We start from the raw sequence: 12,867 nt of genomic DNA on the forward strand, positions 1-12,867 counted from the left end.
AGAAGCAATTAGGGACTAGTCATAGGCTGTTCACAGAATCCCAGGGACTGCTGAAAATCAACACCAGTTGTCATTTCTTCCTTCTTTTCTACCAAAGACTGAAAAGTGGGGAAAGGTGGACAAAAATTATATCTCAAAGGACTGAGGTTAGTTATGAAAGGTAGGAGGGTATTGAATACTCTGAGAAAGGTAGAGAGGCTTCCTTCTTTGTAGATTTTTAAGTGATCCAGTCAACCCATGCTGTCAGGTGTTAGCATGTGACTGAAGGTAAAAAAAATCTAGTCAACCTGAACAAGGACTCTAGAGAGCTGGGTTCTTGATGTTGCTGGTCCTTTCTTCTCCAAGAGGACCATGACATCAGAGAGGTGATGCCAAGACAGGCAAGTGAATTGGATTTCAGTGAAGGAGGCTGTGCAAGGACACCTGCTTCACTTTTCCCTTCATAGCCATTTGTGTCCAATGACTGGATATAGATCACCAACCAGTTGCATGCTATGAATAAGTAATTTTCTGTCAGTTTCCACATCCCATCCTTATTCTGCAGAATCTACTGTTTCTCATGGAATAAAGCATCTACAAGAAATTTTCAGTGCTGGTGTGATTTCCCCCTCTCACCTGAACTAAACATTAAATGATGGGCTTACTTAAATCAAATAATCTTGATTTCATTAGATTGGGATCTTCCTTCTATCCATGCAGATTATGCTTTTTTGCTCCTTAGAGGACTTCCTTGGGCCTCTTTGACCTTGGATAATAGACATAATCTGCTGTTAGGCCCATATTCAAAGCCTTTCCAGTTTGGGTGAATCTGGCATAATTTGTCATTTATTGGCATAGAACATTGTATCGTGAGAAAAGACTTTAACAGATTAATTATGAATTAACATTTTAAATATATCAATATATTTGATGATACACAGAAGTATAAAAATTATTACATATTACAATCATTCAGAATGAAACTTTTGTAGTCCTTCTCTGAGTTCACTCTCAGAACAAAATTGTATCTTTCCCCATCTGTAGGGGTCTTACAGAGAACCCCGAGGAGCAATGCAGTGGCTTTCTTTAATGCTAATGGCCCAAATCCCCAATCTGGTCTTCCTAATGCTAGCTACCAGCAATTAGCATCCCAGTTTCATTTAACTAATTAACACTAATTATCATGGAATGAAGAACTGAAATAAAATCCACCCTCCTCAATTTCTGTGTGAACCTCACAAGTCATCCTCTTTTTGTCTCAATTTTCTCAACTGTAAAATGGGGATAATACCAGGACCTACCTTTCAGGATTTGTGAGGATCAAATGAGCAATATTTGTAGAGAGTTTAGTATGCCTGGCACATAGCAGGTGCTATGTAAATGTTTATTCTCTTTCCCTTTTATAAAGGGGATAGGTCAAAAAACTAATGTCACAAAGCATTCCCTTCTTTCTCAACAATTGGGAGCACACTCTCCCTTATGCCACATAGGTCTATATAAAGAGTAAGCTCACATTTGACCAAGCTCCTTTCCTAATTCAGCATAGTTGATAGATGAATCACAGTAGCTCTCTCTAGTCTGCCTTTAATCTGTGTTGGGTCAAACAGGTTGCTTCTCACTTGGATGGCTTCCAGAAAAATTTCATCATGGATTTCAGTTCCTAGACTCCTAGTGGTTCACTCTCTTGACCTTCTGAAGCTCAAAAGGTTGTAGCTGCCTTCATTCCTTCACCAGAACCTAGGACAGTGCCTGGAACATAGTAGGTGCTTAATTAATGCTAGCTGACTAACTAGATGACTGAAAATAGGAGAGAAGAGACCTTATAAAAACAGAAAAGAAAGGGGGGCTATACATTTGGGTATGGGGGACAGAGGATCCAGATTTTCACAGTTCATCCTCTTGGTTTGAACAGCAGTCTAGCAGCAAAGAGCAAGGAAAAGGAAAAGGGGGCTAATTTTGGCTGGGCAGTGCTTATTGAATGCATGACATTTCTGATGCAGCAATCAGTCTGTCTCTTTATCACCTGGTTTGTGGACTGGAACCAGTTAAAAATGTTTGTGGATTGTAACATGTGCAAAATAGGATCATGACTTTGTGAAAGTAGGTTTTCTGGCCTCTTCCACGTGCAGCAGGTGGGCAATCAGTAAGCATTTAAGTGCCTACTATGTGCCAGGCACTGGGCTAAGTATTGGAGGAGACAAAGATAAGCAAAAGAATAGTCTGTGGTCTCAAAGAGTTCATGTCTAATTGTAGCGTGCTGTCGTCTCCAGAAGCTGCTGGATCGCTCTCTGGGAAGGGATCTGCGGTGTCTACTCAAATCTCTCAGACAGATTCTTCTTCTTGTAGTGAACCGTTGTCTCCAGGCAGTTGCTGTTAACTCTTGTCCAGAGAAGTGACTTCCCTTCCTGCAGAGAGCCCCGTCAGGCCTGATGTAATGCAGAGACCTCTCCTCTTCCTGGAGTGCTGTCCTCTTTATCCTCCCAGAGAATGGGCATGAGATAATGCAAGGGCTTCTGGGAAGAACCACTTCAGCCAATGAGCTTGCTCCTTCTATCAAGTCAACCTGAGTTCTCACCTTGTAATTGTCCAGACAACCTGAATTCTCACCTTGTCACTGTCCAGACAACCTGAGTTCTCACTTAGTAATCCTAACATCTCCCCCTTTCTTTTGATTTAGAACATAGGACAGTCATGACCTTGAAACATAAATCCATCAATATGGGAAGTATTACAGATAATTACATAAATGACCTTGAAACATAAATCCATCAATATGGGAAGTATTACAGATAATTACATAAATTACATAAGCACATAGTAACATAACACATGCTAGAAGTATATAACATAATCAAATAATCATAAATTGAAAATTTATAAATGTCCATAAGTCCATTGTCCATTAGTCTCATCTTGTGTGAGGAAGTCCAATGATTCCTGATGGTTTTAAAGTTCTTTAACAGTCTTTTTATTAGCCATGCTCTTTCAGTGTAAGATGTTTCTTAGATCTTCTCCTTTATTTTGAGGTCTTTCTCTTTTTCTGTCTCTCTCTGATGGACAAGGCGAATATGACTCGTTGGCACCCATCTGATTCCTTCTCCTGCTGAAGAAATACAAGCAAACCCTCTCCCCCAGGCAGTTAACCTATCTGGTCCCTTCCATTCACCACTTTCTGGATCTCTCCACATCACCTGGCGATTATCTAAGGACAGTGGAGATGCTCGCACTGGACACTGCCCTTCTGGTGGGTTATAAAACCTGTCTGCCGGAGCCAGTGCATCTTTGTCAAAAATTAGAAAATTAATGGTATAGAGAACTAAATTTAGAAGTTCTCTAGGGTTACCTGTGGCTCCCCCTTTCTTTTGTTTTTGGAGGAGTGTCTTAATATCTCTGTTCTCTCTACTATTGCCTGCCCTTGAGGATTAAAGGGTATGCCTGTGGTATGTAAAATCTTATACTGTGCACAAAAGTGTGTAAAATGTTTGGACGTATATGCAGGTCCATTGTCTGTTTTTATTGCTTGTGGCACACCCATAATTGCAAAAGCTTGTATAAGGAATTCAGTGACCACTCAGGCTGTCTCTTTTGCTGCTGGCATTGCAAATGTGAATCCTGAAAAGGTGTCTACCACGACATGAATAAAAGATAGACGACCAAAAGATTTATAATGGGTCACATCCATTTGCCAGATTTCATTGGGTCTCAAACCACGAGGATTCTTCCCTGGAGGGAGTGTAGGAGCATGGAAAGGAAGACAAGCTGTACAGCTTTTTACTATGCTCCTAGCTTCCTCTCTTGTGATTCCAAATTGTAAACGTAAAGCTCGAGCAGCCTGATGATATTTAGAATGAGATTCTTGTGCTTCCTGAAATAAAGGACTACTGGCTAACATGGTTAGAAGGCTATCTGCCTTTGAATTTCCATCAAAAATGGGACCTGGAAGTCACTATGTGAGTGGACATGCAAGATATAAATCTTGCCTGGATGTTTTCTCACTTGCTCTTGAAGTTCCTTAAAGAGCTGATAAATATTGGAAGCTGCAAATTTTATTTGGGCTGTAGCGATTCTTTGTACTACACCTACTGAATAGGCTGAATCAGTAATTATATTTACGTCTCCTGGGTAATAAGTAAGAGCTAGCATGATAGCAAATAATTCATTCTGTTGAGTGGACTGAAAAGGAGTCCTGACTACTCTCTTTATGGTTAAATCATGAGAGTATGAAATGGCAGAGCATGCTGTACATACATTTGAGGACAGAGTCTGCTGGCTCAACCTCTGGCACAAGAATATGAATTTCTTTCTCCATATTTCAGTATTTCCCCAACTTCCCTTTCTCCCCAAAGTAGCTTATGTTCTTAACCTTCCCCTTACCAGTGAATGTGGATTCTTTTGAGATATTTCACATCTCCAAATGCTCCAGGATCTATTTAGTTTGGAGAATAATAATGTCTCTTCTAGCCCTGACATATTACTATTTTGGGGGGTTATAAAAAATCCACTGAAGTGCTTATTTAGGTAATAATGATGTCACAGTGGATGGAGTGCTGGATCTAGAATAAGGAAGACTCAATTTCCAGAGTTTAAATGTGCCCTCAGATACTTCTAGCTGCATCATGCCAGGCAAGTCACTTAATCTTGTTTGCCTTAGCTTTCTTATCTGTAAAATGAGCTGGAGAAGGAAATGGCACTCCAGCATCTTTGTCAAGAAGACCCCAAACGGGATCACGAAGAGCCAGAAACAACCAAACAACAATACATGGTGTGGTGTGGGGAGGGGAAGGGAAGGAGAAAGTAAAAGGAAACCTTTACCATTGAGGGCCTCACAACTTAGTTATAGAGACAGGAACAAAACACATGATAACATTACAAATAGCATAGAAATAAATATAATAAAAGAAATAACATAATTAAGGATTATATTTTATGTTCTAAATGTTATAGGAATTAAAAAAATAAGTCATAGCAATTATGAACATTTATTAATCACCTATGTCATGAAACTGAGTAATTCTACTACAACTGTGTTAGGGAATGTAGAAAATTCACATAAAATAGGGGGCCTGACTTTATGGAGCTTATAAATCTAATAGGGGCAAGATAGTGTGTAGAGGGCTGAAACTCTGAAAAGGTGTACTTAAGGCTAATTACCTATTCAATGTGAGATAATGGTTCTATATACATATATTTAGATGAGATGGTGATGTGATGGCTCTCCTCAACATTGGTGCTTCCTGAATATGTGGTGGTGAGGTAATCATAGGCAAGGATTGGAGGGCTGAGGGAGAGAGTCAGAGTTGCTCTGCAAAGGAGGAGAGATTTCAGGCTCTGGACTCCAGAGTCCAGGATTCATCTTTTGCAAGCTGCATGGCAGCTTGCCTGCCTACTTCACTTCTCCCCCTGAAGACCAAGGACTTTGATTTATCCTGACTCTAACTGATCTTGAAGATCCAGAGAGCTAGCTCAGACATTATAATAGCAACATGGACAGCTCTTCACCTCCATCCCCACCTCCACACTTTTGGAACTTATGCATGATTTCATCTGTGTAGGGAATTCATCTGTTGACCAATATTGATACTTTAACCCTTGGGAGAAAGTCTCAAATCTTACCCAAGGAGAAATTCCCCAAAGACCTAGTATAATAATCTGAGGACAGGGAGATGATAGAATCTGATGGCTCCTCATGTTGACTTCTTCCCAGAGTCTTTCTTTTCCTTCAGTTGGTCCTTTGAACCTTCAACCAACTAATCAATCCATTAATCAGAAAGTAATTATCAAGCACTTATCATGTGTCAGGTACTGTGCTAATCATTGGGAATACAAAAAGAGAGAAAAGACAGCTCCTTTTCTCATAGTTCACATTTTAATAGGGGGAAAAATAATATAGGTAGCACAACCATATCAATTTGGCCTGCAGGAAGGTAAGAATAGATATTTCTAGTGTCTCCTCACAAGAATAGATATCTCTAGCATCATTAAGGAAAAATTTCATTCCTTCCAGGAAAGAAAGCAGAAGGTTGGGGCCTGTTCTCCCCAGAGTGAGAAAGTACCAAACTAGTATTAGACCTATCTGCTCCCTGTAAATATTATTAGTCTATAGGAAGTAACTTTAAGGTTCTTGCTAAACTCTTGATTACTATTCATTAATGGGGAAAAGAGGGTCTCAAACTTTATATATAAGACTTGATTAATCTTTCCACCAACTTTTTGTTAAACAATGAACACACATAGTAAATAGCAAAGAAACCCAATTACCCAAGACTTCAGCAAAGCAAAAATCAAAGAAAATATACATATGAGAAGACATATCAAACTGAAGGAGTTTACCCTGAAATCTCTACTGTAATAATCCAAGGACAGGGACATGATGGAGCTTGAGTCATTGCTCTCCATCATCCAATAGGCTTTGGGACTCAAGTTACCTATGCATAAGTAGATTCAGCTAAAGTGACCTAGGTGTCTGTGTACAGATTTCAGAGACTCAGTGAATATGAATGGGTAAAAAAAGGAATGCCTCTTTATTTTCACTCATCTCCAATTAAAGTTTAGCACTTTTTTCAATTATTTAAAAATGTCATTTTGAGAAGTGATCCATTGACTTCATTAAACTAAGGGATTCATGATACAAAAAATGTTAAGAACCCTTCCCTGACATGATAAATATAGAGTAGATGGGAGATAATTTTAGAGGAGAAAGGCACTTAAAATCTTAGAAATGTATTTGGGTATGAAGTGCTGAATTGTCATACAGTTAATAAATATTAGTTTGAATCCACACCTTCCTTCTTCTAAGGCCAACCTTCTATCCACTATATCATGCTGTCACTAATAGCTATAATCCTCCATATCTCATCAGAAAGTTCCCAAATAAAATACTATATGAAATCTGTTGGAAAAGCTCATTACCAATTCTGGAAAGACTTTGTGAAAAAAGTAGAAGAGATGAGCCTGGAAGGATGGATAAAGTTTGACTAAGTAAACAGGAAATGAAAAAAAAATTCCACACTTAGAAAACAATGTCCCCCACTGATACATTGTTGGTGGAATTGTGAATGTGTCCAACCATTCTGGAGAGCAATTTGGAACTTTGCTCAAAAAGTTATCAAACTGTGCATACCCTTTGATCCAGCAGTGCTACTACTGGGCTTATATCCCAAAGAGATATTAAAGAAGGGAAAGGGACCTGTATGTGCCAAAATGTTTGTGGCAGCTCTTTTTATAGAGGCTAGAAGCTGGAAATTGAATGGATGGCCATCAATTGGAGAATGACTGAATAAATTGTGGTATATGAATATTATGGAATATTATTGTTCTGTAAGAAATGATCACCAGGATGATTTCAGAGATACCTGGAGAGACTTACATGAACTGATGATGAGGGAAATGAGCAAGACCAGGAGATCATATACTTCAACAACAATACTATATGATGATCAATTTTGATGGATATGGCTTTCTCCAACAATGAGATGAATCAAATCAGTTCCATTTGTTCAGTAATGAAGAGAACCAGCTACACTGGTTTGAACTATGGGAAATGAGTGTGTATCACAACATAGCACTTCTACTCCCTCTGTTTTTGTCTGTTTGCCTTTTTGATTTCCTTCTCAGGTTATTTTTACCTTATTTCTAAGTCTGATTTTTCTTGTGCAGCAAAATAACTGTATAGATATGCATACATATATTGTATTTAACATATACTTTAACATATTTAACATGTATTAGTCTACCTGCCATCTAGGGGAGGGGGTGGGGGGAAGGAGGGGAAAAGTTGGAACAGAAGGTTTTGCAAGGGTCAATGCTGAAAAATTACCCATGCATATATCTTGTAAATAAAAAGCTAAAATTAAAAAAAATAATAATAATTTTTTAAAAAAGAAAGAAAACAATGTCCCCAATGCTATACAAATAATGGTGAGTATAGTAGAAAGATTACCAACCACTGTATAGAGAAAGGGAACTGACTGGAGCTGGGAGCTGCTGTGGGAGACAGTGGAAGGAGACAAGGCTGTTGGCAATACACTATTGCTTTCCTTTGCTCCTACTGAGGAGAATCCTTTACCTTAGTACTCCATATAGTCTACTGTGCCACTCAGAACAACTGCCTGACTTGGCTGCTGAATACTGGTTTGAGGGTGGTTCAAATTACTCTCTGATGTTCTAGGGCCAAACCATGTCCCTGGCTTGTGTCCCAGACTCCCCCAGGGTTTGGCTTCAAGACACCTTGTCCTGTCCTCAGAAGAGTTGGCCTTTGAGCAAAGTGGATTGAAAGATTAAGTTTGCCTTCTCTGCTTCTGAAGGTTATTTATTAGTAGTTATATGAGGATCTGTTAAAAGAAATGAGGATTTTTAGCCTAAAAAAAGACATGGGTGGGACAGATAACTTGTCTTCAAATATTTAAAGGGATATCAGGTAGGAGTTGACTCATTCTGACTAATGAGTGTCTAGACTAATAATGAGTCTAGAATGACTAATTCTCACTCTGGAAAAGAGAATTAGGTATTAGTTACATGGGACATAGATTTTGGCTCAGTATAGGAAAGATTTTTCTAACAATTAGAGTTGTCTATGAATAGAATAAAGATAATAAGCTCCTCATTACTGGAAGTGTTCAAGCTCAGTCAATGGACACTTGCTAGGAATATTATAGAGGGGATTTGTGCTTCATCTACAGATTAGATGACTTCTGGAGTCCCTTGTGGTAATGAGATTCTAAAATTCAAATGGATGATATAGAACTTAGAATAATATAGATTGGGGGAAAAAGAGTTCAGGGCTGATCTGTGAGGTTAGTGGAACTGGCAGTAAAGGAACATTATTTAGTTTATCCAAATTGGAGCAAAAATATGATCTACAAAGATGAACTATTCTATCTTTTGTAACCTTATTTGGTATTTGTTTGCAACATCAGACTATCTTGTATTATTTAAATTGGTGTATATTCTCTATCTTTGATTAATCTATCAATCAATCAACACTTAATTGAGGTCCTCCTATGTATAAGACTTAAGTCTGGCCCTACAGGAAATAACTCCTTGCTATTAAGTAGCCTATATTACATATGATTCAGAGGTTTTAGATATGGGATTTGTGAGTTTTTTAGAAAAATATTTTGATAACTAATTCAAAATAATTGGTTTCTTTTATAAATCCATGCATTTTACCTGAACCATTTGAAAACATCATTCTGAGGAGACCATCAATTTCACCAGACTATTAGAGAAGTCCAAGTCTCACATAAAATCTTGGGAATTTTTGCTCTAGTTGGAGAGACAAAGACCATATGTAGAAAGGTAACTACTCATACAAAACAGTATATATACTAAGTGCCAGAGATATCCTGTAGGTGTTCAAAGAAGGAATAAATCAATGGGGGCTAAACAATTGGGTAAGGCTTCATAGAGGAGTTTTTGAAGGATGCATAGAATTGAGATTAGCAACTGAGAAAGGTTTCCAAACAATTGAAATGGTATGAACTGTAGGTAAATTACCACAGAACTTCAGAGGGATGTTGAGTAAACTAGCTTAGTTGGCATAAACTAGGTAGGAATAATACTGAAAAGATTGGATGGAGTCAGGTTGAGGAGGAATCTGTGGCCAATCTGAGGAGGTGGAACTTGGTCCTGTACCCTGCAATGGAGTACAATGAAGGATTCTTGAGCAGCGAATAGCCATGATAAAAATTAGTTTTGGCTACAAGATATCCAGATTTGAGAGTAGGAAAGAAAGGGTCCACTGTTATTGGAAAGCTCATTGATATAATTTTCAATGGAAAAGAATTAAAAAGGAGATAAGCAAGGATGCTTAGGTTCTTACTCAGGATGGATCTTGTACCATTTTTAATTTAAAAAATTTTAATAGTATATTATTCTTCCAATAACATAGAAAGGTAGTTTTCAGTATTCATTTTTGAAAGATTTTGAGTTCCACTTTTTTCCTTTCACCCTCCCTTACCTCCCCCCCCCCCAAGATAGCAAGCAATCTGATATAGGCTATACATGTACAATAATTTTTAATATATTTCCACGTTAGTCATCTTGGGAAAACAATTCAGAAAGAGAGAAAAACCACATGAAAAAAAAACAGAACAAAACAAAACAAAGCTAAAGATGAAAATCTGATATACCTTTTTTTTTTAATCTCTTTTCCTCATACACTAATAATGTGCTCCTTTTTATATGTGTATTAAGGAATCAAAGACTTTTCACCAATGAAAAACATCTTTACTATCTCACAACTGATTGAAAGAAGTGGAGAATTTAAGATTTCGTTGTATTTATTGCTTGTTGATTACATAATATTGCTTAATAGGTTCTTTTACAACAAAGTGTCTCCCATCTCTATATTAAAATAACACCAAGATTCTTTGGAAGATGTAACAATAGAATAAGAATAACTCTTTTCAGTCATCTTTTGGTAATAAATATCCAGAAAGGCATAAAACAGGGAGATATATGCTGTGAGGAGATCTGCATGTATCTATGATAAAGAAGGATTCCCCATGAATACCGAAGTCCTTCAGATATTCCTATTCATAGAAGACATTGTGCTTATTGCATTAAGGTAAGACATGGCAGAGCTTCTTGGAATAGATTTATAATCACTCAATGTGAATTCAGCCTGGGTATTCACATAGGAAAAACCAAAAGATTGAAGATCTATTATTCAGATTTCAACATGCATCTGAATGGATGATCTGTACAATTTGTATATGTATATCTGGGATAGGTAATAATGATGGAAAATGAGCTGAGCCTAGAATTGGAAAGGAAGAAGGACAGAGTAAGCTAATTTTTTTTTTTTCTTAAAAGGTATTAAGACCATCCTTGAAACTTGGCTAGCTTAGGTATTTAGTCTCAGACTTTTACTATCTCTTCCTTATCATCAGAGGACAAAAAGCCATAAAGAGCTCCTGGCACTCCTTGATGCTCTGCTGATTGATCACAATGGCTATTTAGACAAAGGGAGCTTTTCTCAGGTTAATCTACTGAAGTGTCAATGCTGCCATTCTCCTGTAATAGGCAATAACTCTATGTTGAAGACATTTAAGTCATTCAGTGGATAAAGCCCTGGACTTAGAGTCAGGAAGATCTGAGTTTAAATTCAACATAAGATATTTTATTAGATATATGCTTCATTTGATTGTAAGCTCCTATAGGACAAGGGCCCTCTTTTGCCTTTTTTTTTTTTGGTATGCTTTGCATATAGTAGCCATTTCATAAATATTTATTGATTGAATAACTTCTGTTTGCCTCAGTTTCCTCATCTGTAAAATGGGGATGATAATAATAGTACTTATAGGGTTGTGAGGCTCAAATGATATAATAATTGTAAAGTACTTAGTACAATGTTTGGCACATAAGTGTTATTTAACAGTAATAAAAATAGTAAAAAAAATAGTAATAAAAATTTTTGCTTACTATCAAATGACTCTCATTTTGTTCCAAGGTTGAACCTAAATTACCAGGAGATTAGCCTAAGTGAGGCCCAATTTAGAACACATGCCCATTTGAGTCTAATGGAAGCACTCCCTAATTTATATAATACTGCCCACCCCCAAAAAAGACTCTTTGGGACCTTTGGGCTGTTGCTTTTATAGGTGAGAGTCTAATAACTACTATTCTGCTTATCTGTATTTTGTTCCTAGGAGAGTAGGTAAAGGGAAAGAGGGTTAATTCTTGAATGAAGGAAGGGTAAGAAAGTGAGTAATTTGTTGTTATTTAATTATGCCAAATACCCTGTGATCCCATTTGGGGTTTTCTTGGCAAAGATGCTTGAATGGTTTGTAATTTTCTTCTCCAGCTCATTTTACAGATGAGGAAACTGAGGCAAATGGAATTAAGTGACTTGCCCAGGATCACTTTGCTAGTAATTGAATTCAGGAAAATGAGTCTTCCTGACCCCAGGACTGGCATTCTATCTACTGCACTATCTAGTTGCCTGAAATATGTGTAATATATAATTACAGAAGAACCCACTTCCCAAAAATGTTTCCTGTAGATTTTCCATTAATTAGGAGAAAGAGCATGAATTTTGTAATCAGAGGATCTTGTTCAAATTTTAACTGAAGTTACCATTCATGTGACTTTGGGCAAATCACAGAAAGTGGGTTGAAGTAGATGATTATTAAAGTCTCTTCTAGTTTTAGATGATCCTATGTACATATTACATATCTTTTTAAAAAATGTAAAAGGAAGGAGTTTTAACCTCATTAACATCTTAGTGTGACTTAGTACAATTAGGTAGTTTTAATCTATAGGAATGTCTGGACATTTAGGTTACACTGTGGGGTCCTGGAATCAGGAAGACTCATCTAAAATTCACCTCTGGCCTCAGAAGCTTACTTCGAATGTGACCCTGGGCAAGTCACCTAACCCTGTTTGCCTCAGTTTCCTCATTTATAGGAGGAAAAGGAAGTGGCAAGTCACTTCAGTATCTTTGCCAAGAAAATCCCAAATGGGATCATGAAGAGTAAGACATGACTGAACAAAAATAATATCTGGGCAAAGTCAGTGGCTCTGTATTTGGAGTTTGGCTAGATCATTTGTAAGACCCCGGAGGTATGGGCCCTGTGTCTGCTCAGGACTGCACTGAGGCTTGGTTGGGCTTATTCTGGGACAGAGACATGAGTTCCAGATCTTCCTGGGGTGCAAAGGTAGATCTCTCAGGTAGAACGTAGTTTGCCACCTGGCATTCTCAGGTCCAACCTTCTGGGTTTTCTGTCTTCCTTTTCTTTATCAGTGAGAAAATCTGCATTACAAATTATAAACTTAGCTGTACAACTTTAGGGAAGTTTCCAAGTCAGTCAGATGACTTAAGTGAATTACAAAGGTGGGAAGATGGCCAACTTTGGTGTGGTGAGCTCTAGGGCAAAATGTTATTAG

At 37.7% G+C, this 12,867-nt stretch overlaps 1 long non-coding RNA gene across 1 annotated transcript in view; it reads right to left on the bottom strand.

Annotated features, from left to right (window-relative positions):
- Positions 1-12,867, bottom strand: part of LOC141561772 (uncharacterized) — a 43,778-nt gene that overhangs the window by 21,587 nt on the left and 9,324 nt on the right. The gene's annotated exons all lie outside the window — the stretch shown is intronic.

The sequence above is a fragment of the Sminthopsis crassicaudata genome, chromosome 3, assembly GCF_048593235.1.
Source record: "Sminthopsis crassicaudata isolate SCR6 chromosome 3, ASM4859323v1, whole genome shotgun sequence".
Classification (NCBI taxonomy): Eukaryota; Metazoa; Chordata; class Mammalia; order Dasyuromorphia; family Dasyuridae; genus Sminthopsis; species Sminthopsis crassicaudata.